General features: G+C 46.2%; 1 protein-coding gene and 1 long non-coding RNA gene across 2 annotated transcripts in view; both read right to left on the reverse strand.

Moving 5' to 3' along the window:
- The window catches only part of LOC136611192 (uncharacterized), a 34,921-nt gene extending 24,891 nt beyond the window's left edge, over positions 1–10,030 (reverse strand). Inside the window, exons 1-2 of the long non-coding RNA XR_010790229.1 lie at positions 9,929–10,030; positions 9,045–9,126 (exon numbers count right to left, since the gene is read on the reverse strand). This is a non-coding gene — a long non-coding RNA (uncharacterized lncRNA). The remainder of the gene's footprint in view (positions 1–9,044; positions 9,127–9,928) is intronic.
- LOC136628716 (nicotinamide N-methyltransferase-like) overlaps positions 1–15,024 on the reverse strand; it is a 320,553-nt gene that overhangs the window by 102,887 nt on the left and 202,642 nt on the right. The gene's annotated exons all lie outside the window — the stretch shown is intronic.

The raw sequence follows: 15,024 nt of genomic DNA on the forward strand, positions 1-15,024 counted from the left end.
GCGGTGACACAGTCTTGCTGGGGAGCCATAAAGCTGGCAAAGGCCTTGGAGAATGTTCCCCTGCCTGCGCTGTACATGCTGCCTGATCTCTGCGCCTCCCCTGCTACCTGGCCCTCGGAACTGCACCTTCTGCCACTAGCGCTGTCGAATAGGAAGTTTACCATCCGTTTGTCCACCAGCGCCCTGTGGTATAGCATCATTCTCGAACCCCTTTCCTCTTCGGGAATGAGAGTGGAAAGGTTCTCCTTATACCGTGGGTCGAGCAGTGTGTACACCCAGTAATCCGTAGTGGCCAGAATGCGTGTAACGCGAGGGTCCTGAGAAAGGCATCCTAACATGAAGTCAGCCATGTGTGCCAGGGTACCTGTACGCAACACATGGCTGTCCTCACTAGGAAGATCACTTTCAGGATCCTCCTCCTCCTCCTCCGGCCATACACGCTGAAAGGATGACAGGCAAGCAGCATGTGTACCCTCAGCAGTGGGCCAAGCTGTCTCTTCCCCCTTCTCCTCATGCTCCTCCCCCTCCTCCTCAACGCGCTGAGATATAGACATGAGGGTGCTCTGACTATCCAGCGACATACTGTCTTCCCACGCCTCCGTTTCCGAGTGCAAAGCGTCTGCCTTTATGCTTTGCAGGGAACTTTTCAAGAGGCATAGCAGAGGAATGGTGACGCTAATGATTGCAGCATTCCCGCTCAGCATCTGGGTAGACTCCTCAAAGTTTCCAAGGACCTGGCAGATGTCTGCCAACCAGGCCCACTCTTCTGTAAAGAATTGAGGAGGCTGACTCCCACTACGCCGCCCATGTTGGAGTTGGTATTCCACTATAGCTCTACGCTGCTCATAGAGCCTGGCCAACATGTGGAGCGTAGAGTTCCACCGTGTGGGCATGTCGCAAAGCAGTTGGTGCACTGGCAGATTAAACCGATGTTGCAGGGTCCGCAGGGTGGCAGCGTCCGTCTTGGAGTTGCGGAAATGTGCACTGACTCGGCGCACTTTTCCGAGCAGGTATGACAAGTGTGGGTAGCTTTTCAGAAAGCGCTGAACCACCAAATTAAAGACATGGGCCAGGCATGGCACGTGCGTGAGGCTGCCGAGCTGCAGAGCCGCCACTAGGTTACGGCCGTTGTCACACACGACCATGCCCGGTTGGAGGCTCCGCGGCGCAAGCCAGCGGTCGGTCTGCTCTGTCAGACCCTGCAGCAGTTCGTGGGCCGTGTGCCTCCTATCTCCTAAGCTGAGTAGTTTCAGCACGGCTTGCTGACGCTTGCCCACCGCTGTGCTGCCACGCCGCGCGACACCGACTGCTGGCGACGTGCTGCTGCTGCTGACACATCTTGATTGCGAGACAGAGGTTGAGTAGGAGGAGGAGGAGGGTGGTTTAGTGGAGGAAGCATACACCGCCGCAGATACCAGCATCGAGCTGGGGCCCGCAATTCTGGGGGTGGGTAGGACGTGAGCGGTCCCAGGCTCTGACTCGGTCCCAGCCTCCACTAAATTCACCCAATGTGCCGTCAGGGAGATATAGTGGCCCTGCCCGACTGTGCTTGTCCACATGTCCGTTGTTAAGTGGACCTTGACAGTAACCGCGTTGGTGAGGGCGAGTACAATGTTGCGGGAGACATGGTCGTGCAGGGCTGGGACGGCACATCGGGAAAAGTAGTGGCAACTGGGAACCAAGTAGCGCGGGGCCGCCGCCACCATCATGCTTTTGAAAGCCTCCGTTTCCACAAGCCTATACGGCAGCATCTCCAGGCTGATCAATTTGGCAATGTGCACGTTTAACACTTGAGCGTGCGGGTGCGTGGCGGCGTACTTGCGCTTGCGCTCAAACAGTGGCGCTAGTGACGTCTGGACGCTGCGCTGAGAGACATTACTGCATGGGGCCGAGGACAGCGGAGGTGAGGGTGTGGGTGCAGGCCAGGAGACGGTAGTGCCTGTGTCCTCAGAGGGGGGTTGGATCTCAGTGGCAGGTTGGGGCACAGGGGGAGAGGCAGTGGTGCAAACCGGAGGCGGTGAATGGCCTTCGTCCCACCTTGTGGGGTGCTTGGCCATCATATGTCTGCACATGCTGGTGGTGGTGGCTCCCCAGCTGATCTTGGCGCGACAAAGGTTGCACACCACTGTTTGTCAGGCGTCTGTGAAAAACTGCCACACCGTAGAGCACCTTGACCTATGCAGGGTGGCATGGCGCAAGGGGGCGCTTTGGGAAACAGTTGGTGGATTATTCGGTCTGGCCCTGCCTCTACCCCTGGCCACCGCACTGGCTCGGCCTGTGCCCACACCCTGACTTGGGCCTCCGCGTCCTCGCCCGCGTCCACGTCCTCCAGGCCTACCCCTACCCCTCAGCATGGTGTATTACCAGTAGTGCAGAAACAGAACGCTGTAATTAAATGTGCCGCTTATTGGCCTGTGGTTGGAGGCTGACTTCGCTTACCGAACGCACAGCAGAGCCAGGAAATAATTTTGCGCAAGCCTGCTGTAACACTTAGCTGGCTGCGTATGAATTAGGACAACTACCCCCAGCACAGACCCAGTACACTGAGGACAGTCACAGGCAGCCCAAATAGATTTTTTTTCCCAAATGTTTTTGGAAAGGCCCACTGCCTATATTCAATAAATATATGTCTTCTGTCCCTGCCTCACCACTACTGGCCCTGGAGTATGTAAAATAACTGCAGACTGTTGCACTGTGGACTGGAATACAGCGGTGATGTAAAAGCCAACACAGAGCCAGGAAATAATTTTGCGCAAGCCTGCTGTAACACTTAGCTGACTGCGTATGAATTAGGAGGACATCTGCACCCAGCACAGACCCAGTACACTGAGGACAGTCACACGCAGCCCAAATAGATTTTTTTTCCCAAATGTTTTTGGAAAGGCCCACTGCCTACATTCAATAAATATATGTCTTCTGTCCCTGCCTCACCACTACTGGCCCTGGAGTATGTAAAATAACTGCAGACTGTTGCTCTGTGGACTGGAATACAGCGGTGATGTAACAGCCAACACAGAGCCAGGAAATAATTTTGCGCAAGCCTGCTGTAACACTTAGCTGGCTGCGTATGAATTAGGAGGACAATTACACCCAGCACAGACCCAGTACACTGAGGACAGTCACAGGCAGCCCAAATAGATTTTTTTTCCAAAATGTTTTTGGAAAGGCCCACTGCCTATATTCAATAAATATATGTCTTCTGTCCCTGTCTCACCGCCACTACTGGCCCTGGACTATGTATAATTACTGTAGGGCGCAATGCTCTGCACGGCCGATATACAAAAAAAAAAAATGTGCAGCACTGCAAAAAGCAGCCTCCACACTACTGCACACAGTTAGATGTGGCCCTAAGAAGGACCGTTGGGGTTCTTGAAGCCTAAAATACTCCTAACGCTCTCCCTATAGCAGCTCCGGCACCAGCAGCACTGTCCCTGATCTCTGTCAGAATAAATCTGTGGCGAGCCACGGGAGGGGCCGATTTATATACTCGGGTGACACCTGATCTCGCCAGCCACTCACTGCAGGGGGGTAGTATAGGGCTTGAACGTCGCAGGGGGAGTTGTAATGCCTTCCCTGTCTTTCTATTGGCCAGAAAAGCACGCTAACGTCTCAGAGATGAAAGTGAAAGTAACTCGAACATCGCGTGGTACTCGTCACGAGTAACGAGCATCTCGAACACGCTAATACTCGAACGAGTATCAAGCTCGGACGAGTATGTTCGCTCATCTCTATGCATAACACAAAGTGGTGTGACAGGGAGGAAATTACAGGATAGCTGAGGAATCCAGAGTCCAAAGTTATCTGTGGGGTTCTGTTCCCGGTCACTCTTCTCTACTCTCTTCAGCTCTCTACCGGTCAACACTCATACTTGGAAGCAGAAAGCACTCAGTGCTGCTTGGCTGTTACTCTCTCTCTCTCCACTCACAGTGTTTTAGGGGTAAAGCAGGCCCAGGGAATGCTGGTGAATATCTCTCAGCCTCCTCCATACCGGCCCACACAGAACAGATGGTGTCTGTGTGGATCACTTGCAGAACTCCAATCTCTCCTCTTGCAAGACCAGAATGGGACTCCCTTGCAGGACACCATGCATACACATATATCCAAAGCACGATCACGTGACAAACAACAAGAAACATTTTTGAGACATCTCACATACCAGACAGTTAACCCATTCAGTGCTGCAGCTATGCAATACACATCTTATTCATGCAACATGAAAGACACTAACAACACATTGGCACAAGACAAATGCATGCATACATTATGGAGGGGCCTCGATAACTCTGCGCCACTACATTAACCAGCTCTATGGCTCTAAGCTCACCTGTGGGGTTAAATAGGCATTACTCCCCTATTTATGTTGTGGCACTTCCCCTTGGCCTCAGAATTAGTGTGTCTTAGGTTCTGATACTCTGCTTTTTTTGGTCACATACTTACATCTGAGTTCTGTCTGTGCTGTCTCAGTTCTGTCGCACTCTCTGAGTTCTGTGTATGCAGTGTGAGTTCTGTCTGTATTCCTCATTTTGCCCAAGTTCAACAATGCTTTGACCAACTTTGTGCAGGGATGAATGGCTTGTGACCGACAAACCCAGGTCAAGTAGCTCCTCATTACTACTTTAATGCCAGACTACGTGTTTCAGTGAATGCAGATTGACTACATACAGCTTCCAAAAAATAGGTGTTTTGGAGTTTGTGTTGGTTTGCATAGACCTCTTCTCATGTTAGCTAGATGCATGGCTTGCAAAATAATATAAATAAAATTTCAAAACCAAGACTATCGCTAAGAAATTGTTGAATAAAGTAATTTGTACATTCTAGAAGTCATTGAAAATAATAGAGGTACACATTTAGTAGCCCTCTACTCAGTTAAAACTGTGCTCAATTATAATACTAAGTTGAGCTCTTATGAAGTTTTTGTTGGCTCCCTTATGATGGGCCTCTACTTTTTCCGGGCTCAGCATGAGGACCTAGCTTCCCAAGTGAATACTTTAAATCAGGAGTTAACTGTCAATCATAAATGTGTATTTTACTTGATTCCAGATCCAGACTCAAAAGAGGTGTCGGATAGGAAATTAGGGATACCTTTAGGGGACTGGGTTGACTTAAAAGGGCATATCAGAAAAGGTTTGGAACTGAGATTTAATGGTCCATATCAGAACCAGTGGACAACTGCCATTTCAATCAAATTGGAAGGAAAAGACAACTGGATACATGCCACCCGCTTCTAGGAAGTTCTCACTTCTGAACCAGAAAAAGACTCTTGTCACCAGAGGAGTAACTTGAAGCTCCTGGCAGTGGCGTAGCAAGGTTAGGTTGTACCCGGTGCGAAAATTTTCTTTGTCACCTGCCCCCCATCCAAATTTTTAAATTATTAAATGAAGGAAAGACAAGATACTCACAGTTGCAAGTGTAATTTTCTGTTTTACTTGCTTAATCTAAAACCTGTGTCTCCTAACTTTGTTCTCGGAAGTTTTTGAAATTGCATCATCAAAATCAATTTCTTTCGCTACTTTGTTTTCAATTGACAAGATGGCGAAGCCAGGCTGTTTTCACATGGTGGGGAGCGCAATATCTGGCCTTGATTCACAACCCGATAGTGCGCTCACCTGCATGAAGGAGCCCTAACCTGGGTATATTATTATGTATGTACAGCTGTTGTACATAGTGATATACCAGGTAATACCAGCACACTCCATATCACTATATACAGGAGATATATAACTTATACCAGTAGTACATATATAATTATATACAGGATATATCCAGGTTATACCAGCATGCTCCATATCACTAAATACAGCAGCCATACATCCCCTGTATATAGTAATGCTGATATAACCAGGATATGTCCTGTACACAATTATATGTACAGCTGGTATAACGTATACTACCTAAACATGCAAGATTACATGCAGTACATGGTACATACCTCGTAGTGTCGCATGTACTGCTCCACCACTCTCCTACTCGGGTCCCCACACTTAGCGTTGTATAAGCACTTATTAAGCAGCACTCAGGAATTTTCTTAGTACAAATTCACACAAGAGCTTGACAAAGACCACAAGTTGTGGTTGAAATGTTGTTTTTATCTGTGGATTTAATAAAGATACATCGGGAAATTCTTGAGTACTGCTTATACAACACTATTCTGGATACATTTCAGTGGATTCCTTGGAGTCGGAGGCTGTGTATTGAGGGCGCACTTTTCCAGCTTCCTTATTTTTGTTTTGGGTATATGGTAATATTGCTGATCATTGCACGAATCCCGACACTATCACTGCACGGCCGGACGGACATCCATCACACACAGCTCTACTTCACACATTGCACACACAGCTCTGCTACATACATCCTGATCCCCAGACATCTCACACAGCTCTACTACATCCATCCTGACCCTCACACATCACACACACACAGCTCTACTACATCTATCCTGACCCTCACACATCATACACACAGCTCTACTACATCTATCCTGACCCTCACACATAACACACACAGCTCTACTACATCCATCCTGACCCTCACACATCACACACACAGCTCTACTACATCCATCCTGACCCTCACACATCACACTCACAGCTCTACTACATCCATCCTGACCCTCACACACCACACTCACAGCTCTACTACATCCATTCTGACCCTCACACACCACACTCACAGCTCTACTACATCCATTCTGACCCTCACACACCACACACACAGCTCTACTACATCCATCCTGACCCTCACACACCACACACAGCTCTACTACATCCATCCTGACCCTCACACATCACACACACAGCTCTACTACATCCATCCTGACCCTCACACATCACACACACAGCTCTACCACATCCACCTTGACCCTCACACATCACACACACAGCTCTACCACATCCACCTTGACCCTCACACATCACACACAGGTCTACTACATCCATCCTTATCCCCACACACAGCTTTACTACATCCCTCCTGATGCGACACATCACAAATACAGCTTTACTACATCCATCTTGACTACCCACATCACACACACAGCTCTACTCCATCCATTTTGACCATCACACACACAGCTCTACTCCATCTATCCTGATGCCACACATCACACATATAGCTTTACTACATCCATCATGACCCCCACACATATCACACAGCTTTACTAAATCCATCCTGACCCTCACACATCACACACACAGCTCTACTCTATCCATTCTGGTCCCCATACATCACACACACACACACAGGTCTGTTCCATCCATCTGGACCTCCACACATCACACACAGTTCTACTCCATCCATCCTGACCCCCACACATCACACACATAGCTCTATTCCATCCATCCTGACCCCCACACATTACACACAGCTTTACCTTATCCTGACCCATTCAGCTCATCCAGCTGGGATTACAACCAATACAGCAGAGTCCTGCATCCACTGATGTCCCCCATGGTCATGTAATCCCAGACTCCTCCCCTTTAGGTGATCACACACAGGGCAGTCTGCAGGTGGTGGTTTTCCTGCAGCAGCTCCAGTAATAATAGCTTCTATTTCTTTAGTTTGACACAGCTGCTGTTGTTGGTGGGTTTCAGCTGTGAAAAACAGTCGACACCCGCATTGTATGCAGCAGGATCGGTTTCCAATCCCCCTCCATGCAAATGCCAATCACATAGGACGGAACTGTACATGTTGTGTCGTTAAGAGGTTAAATATACTGTGCCCCAAATATTGCACCAAAAGCTTTCCTGGTAACATTCGTGGGCTTTATATCTAAGCTGTAGCCTTTTAATCTAGTCAAGGCAACCTTTCACACCAAGACCTTACTGTGCAGTAGGCAGCAATGATGCCACTATCCACGTCATCTGACCAGGCTGCCAGATACCGAATACCAGGAAACTCTAACAGCACAAAGACCTCGGAGGGGAGCTCTCTATCTTCGGAGATCCGCTGGCAATATGTAGCTGATTTAGAGTCAAAATCTGTAACAATGTTGCAAATTTTGAGTCTGTTTTGCATGTGGAAATGCTGCAGAATTTTCAACAAGTTTTAGGCTGGGTTCACACAGGGCGTATTCCCGTCGGAAATCTCGCGGTTTGGCCGCCAGGATTTCCGCCAGGAGAACCGCCGCGGTTTGAGCCGCGGTGGCTTTGAAGCGGCTCGGCCGCTTGCTTTTCTGTTGCGGCCGGCGCTCCATAGAGAGAAGCACGGCCGCGACGAAAATAAACAAAAAAGAAAAGTAAATAGACATGCTGCATCTCCTGAAACCGCGGCTGCGGCGGCCGCAGCCGTGGTTTCGGACAGACTTACCGCAGCGGATTGGCCGTCCCGTTTGGCCGCGGCAAATCCGCCCTGTGTGAACCCAGGCTTAAGGGGTCAATATGATTTCAACTAGCTTCTGATAAGACACAGAGAAGTGCACGGCTGTATGCAGATGGCCGTATGCATGCATGTGCCTGAAAAAGGCAGGTGCAACTCATATTAGACAGCACAGAGATACCCATTTGAGTGCTGTTCAACATATATGGAACTCACCCACAGCATGTGCTATTCTCATCTGAGAAAACAGCTGAGAATAGGACATGCAACGATTTCTGCCAGTTCGATTCTGTCGGAATACACAAACACATGGCATGAGCATACACCTGTCTGAATCCATGTTAGCTTACAGGTTCTCCTTGATTTTGCACAGGAGTGAAAGTCGTTCTATGAAGGGAGGCACAGTGGGCCGAGGATGCTCCATTCACAGTAAACAGGCAGTCGCTCCAAGATTGAGCGACTCCTGTTTACATGGTCTGACAGTCACTTGGTTTTTAGAAGAGCTCCAACAATGAGCGATTTCTCGCTCAGTGCCCTGTTGGAGGCTGCTTGTACATGCAACGACCACTGACGAATTATTGCTGAAAACAGTGAACTCGGACAATAATCATCCCGTGTGAAGGTACCTTTACCAACCCGGGCACTAACCTGTTCAGCACTGATTACTTATTCTTTATTTATGCCTTAATTAAGCTCACCAGTAAACATTCTGCAGAAAAATCTATACTTACAATTCCAGACTCATGTTTGGGTTTCACTATAATTGACGTCTTTTCTTTCTTCTTTTTATACACATCTTCTGCTTGTTTCAACCTGCAAAAGGTGCTAAAATTAATCCTGCAATTGTGTCATATTTTTCACCATTTAAAAACAATTAAGCTTAGGGTTCATTCACATAAGCGTAGGCGTTTTTACGTTTGCTCGCCGTCACTGTAGAACTGTGTGAATAGGCATTTTTCCAAGATCCCGACCTGCGTTCTCTTACCCATCCACAGGTAGCGGCTTGTGGCCGAGACTCCGCCCAGCCATGACCGCTAATGGAAGTATAATCTTGCTGATAAGGTCATAAAGATCATGCGGCTATTGGCAGCTGTGGCTGAGCAGTCTCAGCCGCAAGTCAATACCTGTACGTGGGAGTGCAGCCTACTGCAGCCACAATGATACCATGTATAGAATTATTTCTCAGCACATAACAGCTCTCAGGGCTCTTATGATTTCTATGCACACCTCCACTGTCTTCCTAAGGCCCGTTTCAAATCCTTCGGCTAGGGGTTCCATCACAGATCTGGATCAAAATACCAGATCTGCATGCAGTACTTTTTCTTCCGTCCAGCTGTGCAGAAAGTGAACGGACCCCATTATAGTCAACGGGGTTTGTCTGGGCCTATTCAGTTCCAGAGATGGAGCCATTCGGCCATGGGGATTCCCCTAATGGAGCAGGAAAGAGGAACCCCGAGCGCAGATGTGAAGCCATCCTAAAGTAGTTTAGCAAAACATTATCACATCTATTCTATCTATAAACAAAATACATATACATATTTATTAAAACGGAGTCAAAAAAAAGATTAGTACCAGAAATAGTAAATCATTCATGAAGCACTGGTAAGTGACTTACTTTTCTTGCAAAATCAGCCTGTTCTCCTTTTTCCAGCAATCTTTAAAATCAGTACTAAATTCATGCCAAATAGAAAAGAAAGAGCCTGGCGAGACCTCTTTTTCACCTATTTTTGGTTTTACATAAAAATAGGCTGCAGTTTCAAGAAATCTGTAAACCAAGAGTATATAAAACATGAGCAAGAGTAAAGACATGAGGAAAGAATTGCAGTGTCAGCTGATTCCATAAGACCTAAACAGTCATTTAACTCTGAAGTTATATTGTGGCTTTAACTAAATGAAACCAACCATCGAAAATTGCATTGAAAAGCGTCTTCTAGGAGTGGTCCTCTCAAAGAAAGTCCGCATAATATATGATGGAATTGAATATTTGGCAGAAAAAATCTAATCTAGAGAAACTGATGGACTTTTGGAGAGATGCTCTATGTATTATACATGCCAAAATGTCAACTTCTACTGCTCTAGGCAGCGAACATAAAACATGAAAACCAAGTGCCTAATATAGTGCTGGTCTTGCTCTTGCCACCAAAACAGCTGTAACCTATCGAGGTGTCTGTGGTATCTGGCACAAGATAATGGCTGCTAACTGCAGATTTTCATGTGGAATTGCCAGCAGCATTCTACTATTTTCAATTTTGCACCAAAATCTGCATGTTAGCAGTGTGGATTTGGGGTCTGAATATTCCGCAGGAGGGCATATTCCACAATGCTGTTGCAGAATATTCCTTCCTGTCTGAGAGGTCCCTTGGCCACTCTCACACAGGAAATTTTTCCAGCGTTTAACGCCGTGTTTTCAGCGCAGTGTTAAACGCTGTCAATCACTACCATTGATTTCAATGCGGCGTCTCAGACATGGGCTAAAATGCAGCGTTTTTAACACTGTGTTTTTCGAGTGCTGTCTGAGCTATTTTCATTTTAAAACACGATGCTTTGCCCTTAGAAATGAATCGCGCGCGTTTTCAGCAGAGGTAGAATGTGGTTACCGCATGTTTGACTGCGTTTCTTCAGTTCTGCCATTATCAGCTTGCTTGGCTGCATTTATAACTGTGATGAAAATGCAGTCAAACGCTATCAAAAACGCTATAAAAATGCTATCAAAAACAGCTGAAAATGCAGTAAACGCAGCATTAAAAAAAACACAGCGTTTTTACAAGCGCATGTTGGAGAGAGGCCTGTAAGTTGCGAGGTGGTGCCTCCATAGATCGGACTAGTTCTTCAAGCACATCTCACAGATGCTCGATCTGACTGGGAATTTGCAGGTCGAGTCAATACCTTGAACTTTGTCATGTTGCTATAACCATTCCTGAACACTTTTTGCAGTGTGCGAGGGTGTATTATTCTGCTTATAGCTGTCACTGCCGTGATCATTTCTAGCTTCGGGTGATATGCTGTGGGGTCTTTCTTTAATATAACTTATATGTGAGTGTTTTGGCAAAGAATCATTAGCACTAGAAGTGTGCATCAGGAGCTCCATGAAATGGGTTTCCTTGGTCAAGCAGCTGCATACAAGTCTGAAATCACCATGTGCAATGTCCAGCATTGGCTGTTGTGGTAAACCATGCTGACACTGGACCCTGGAGCCGGGATAATGTGCGCAATTGAGTGAAGAATCAGGTTTCATAATCTGTCAGTCTGATGGGTGAGTCTGGGTTTCGTGGATACCCAGAGAACTCTACCTACTGGAATGCATGGTACCTGCTGTACTGGTCGCGGAGATGGCATGGCATGGGTATGAGTTCTACATTTTGGGCTAGGTATTTTATTTCCAGTGAAAAGGCAATGTTAATGGTACAACATACAAAGACATTTTAGATAATTGTACTCAGAGGCGTAACTTGAAGCTTCTGGGCCCCAATGCAAAACCTGTAACGGGGCCTCCAACTATAACGCTTTATTAATAGTACTGGGCTCCGTATATAGAGAAGAGGGGCCTTATGGGCTCCCTAAGGCTCCTGGGCCCGGGGGCAACCGCATCCCCTGCATCCGCTATAGTTACGCCCCTGATTGTACTCTTCCATCTATGTGGAAACTGAGAAAGGATTTTTATGTTCTAGTATGGCTAAATCCCTGTGCAAAAAACAAAGTCTATAATGACAACTTTGATATTTGTGAGAGCAAGCGCACCCAGTGACTGGGGTCAGGATGTCCTCAACAGACCACCAGTAAAGAGGATCATCTCACTACCACGAATGGTTCCAACTGTTTTGTTGTCCATCATCCAGAGACAGGTGGCACCATTGTTACAGTGCCATGTCTCTCTAATCTATTTCCAGGCGCTTGGCTGAAGGACATTTGGTGTTATGGCGCCCATTACATGTACTGCCTTTGACACCCACCCACCATTGCCTCCATTTGCAGTGGTGTCGTGAACGATGAAACTGGATGCTATGGAGTGGAATCGGGTTGTCTTCAGCTACAAATCCAGGATTAGTTTGGGACTGACGATGGCCGTGTCCGGAGGCCTAGGAGTCAGCATCTTAATCCTGCTTCTGCTGTAGACTGGCATACAGAATCCAATGCTGGTGTGATGGTCTGTGGGGGTCATCGCATACGACAGTAGGTTACCCAAGGTAGTCGTACAAGGAACATATATATATTCAGGACATCCTGAATCCACATGTGTTCCTCTCATGGCGGCTTCCAACAAGCATCTTCCAGCAGGATAATACTGGGCCACATACAACAAAGATGTCACAGGAATGCCTCCACAACATTGTCACACTTCCTTGGACTGCCTGGTCACCAGATTTATCACCAGTAGAACATGTATTGGCCCACCTTGTATGCCAACATTGACAGTCTACGAGTTTGCACGATCTAGATGTGGAGCGATATGACGCAGGATACCATACAAAACCTGTTTGCCTCCATGCTGCCTGTATTACATCTTGCTTCCAAGTCAGAAGTGACCCAACAGGGTACTAGAGCCTCCCTTCAAGTGTTCAGTTATCCGCAATAAATTACCATTTAGTCCTGACATTGTAATCACTTACTTATATCAATGTTACAATCACACGTATATGAGGTTTGATTTTATTCTAACAATCCCTACGTGTGTGATTTTTTTTTATTTACAGTGAGTGTAAGTAGAATTAAACTGATAAATGAGGATTTTGAAGGTCATCATTAGTCCAGGTTAAGTTAACTATGCTTTACCAATAAGAATTGATTTTTTTTATTTAGCTAGAAGGCACAGCCAGAGGCACGTTGTATTCAGGAGCACTACATGTAACTTAGGTAGAATCTCCTCAATATATACACATAGAGGTGAGGTAGATTCTCCTCAGTGTATACAAATAGAAGAGCGTTAGATTCTCCTCAGTATATACACATAGAGGTGAGGTAGATTCTCCTCAGTATAAACCCATAGATGTGAGGTAGATTCTCCTTAGTATAAACCCATAGAGGTGAGGTAGATTCTCCTCAGTATATACTCATAGAGGTGAGGGAGATTCTCCTCAGTATAAACCCATAGATGTGAGGTAGATTCTCCTTAGTATAAACCCATAGAGGTGAGGTAGATTCTCCTCAGTGTAAACCCATAGAGGTGAGGTGATTCTCCTCAGTATAAACCCATAGAGGTGAGGTAGATTCTCCTCAGTATATACCCATAGAGGTGAGGTAGATTCTTCTCAGTATAAACCTATAGAGGTGAGGTAGATTCTCCTCAGTATATACTCATAGAGGTGAGGGAGATTCTCCTCAGTATAAACCCATAGAGGTGAGGTAGATTCTCCTCAGTGTAAACCCATAGAGGTGAGATAGATTCTCCTCAGTGTAAACCCATAGAGGTGAGGTGATTCTCCTCAGTATAAACCCATAGAGGTGAGGTAGATTCTCCTCGGTATATACACATAGAGCTGAGCTAGATTCTCCTCAGTATATACACATATGGGTGAGGGAGATTCTCCTCAGTATATACAAATAGAAGAGCGTTAGATTCTCCTCAGTATATACCCATAGATGTGAGGTAGATTCTCCTCAGTATATACTCATAGAGGTGAGGTAGATTCTCCTCAGTGTAAACCCATAGAGGTGAGGTGATTCTCCTCACTATAAACCCATAGAGGTGAGGTAGATTCTCCTCAGTATATACACATAGAGGTGAGGGAGATTCTCCTCAGTATATACAAATAGAAGAGCGTTAGATTCTCCTCAGTATATACCCATAGAGGTGAGGTAGATTCTTCTCAGTATAAACCTATAGAGGTGAGGTAGATTCTCCTCAGTATATACACGTATAGGTGACGTATATTCTCCTCAGTATATACACATGGAGTTCAGGTAGATTCTCCTCAGTAAATTCACACAGAGTTGAGGTAGATTCTCCTCAGTATATACACATAGAGGTGAGGTAAATTTTCCTCAGTATATACACGTAGAAGTGAGGTTGATTCTCCTCAGTATATACGCATATAAGTGCGGTAGATTCTCCTCAGTATATACACACATAGGTAAGGTAGAATATCCTGATTATATACACATAGAGGTGAGGTGATTCTCCCTAGTATAGAGACATAGAGGTGAGGTAGATTTTCCTCAGTATATACACACAGAGGTGAGGTGATTCTCCTCAGTATATACACGTAGAGGTGAGGTAGATTCTCCTCAGTATATACACATATAGGTGAGGTAGATTGTCCTCAGTATATACACACAGAGGTGAGGTAGATTCCCCTCACTATATACACGTGGAGGTGAGGTAGATTCTCCTCAGTATATACACACAGAGGTGAGGTGATTCTCCTCAGTATATAGACATAGAGGTGAGGTAGATTTTCCTCAGCATATACACACAGAGGTGAGGTGATTCTCCTCAGTATGTACACGTAGAGGTGAGGTAGATTCTCCTCAGTATATACATGTAGAGGTGAGGTAGATTCTCTTCAGTATATATACGTAGAGGTGAGGTAGATTCTCCTCAGTATATACGCACAGAGGTGAGGTAGATTCTCCTCAGTATATACACAAAGAGGTGAGATGATTCTCCTCAGTATATACACACATAGGTGAGGTAGATTCTCCTCAGTATATACAGAAAGCGATGAGGTACATTCTCCTCAGTATATACGCACAGAGGTGAGGTAGATTCTCCTC

The sequence above is a fragment of the Eleutherodactylus coqui genome, chromosome 1 (assembly GCF_035609145.1).
Source record: "Eleutherodactylus coqui strain aEleCoq1 chromosome 1, aEleCoq1.hap1, whole genome shotgun sequence".
Taxonomy (NCBI): Eukaryota; Metazoa; Chordata; class Amphibia; order Anura; family Eleutherodactylidae; genus Eleutherodactylus; species Eleutherodactylus coqui.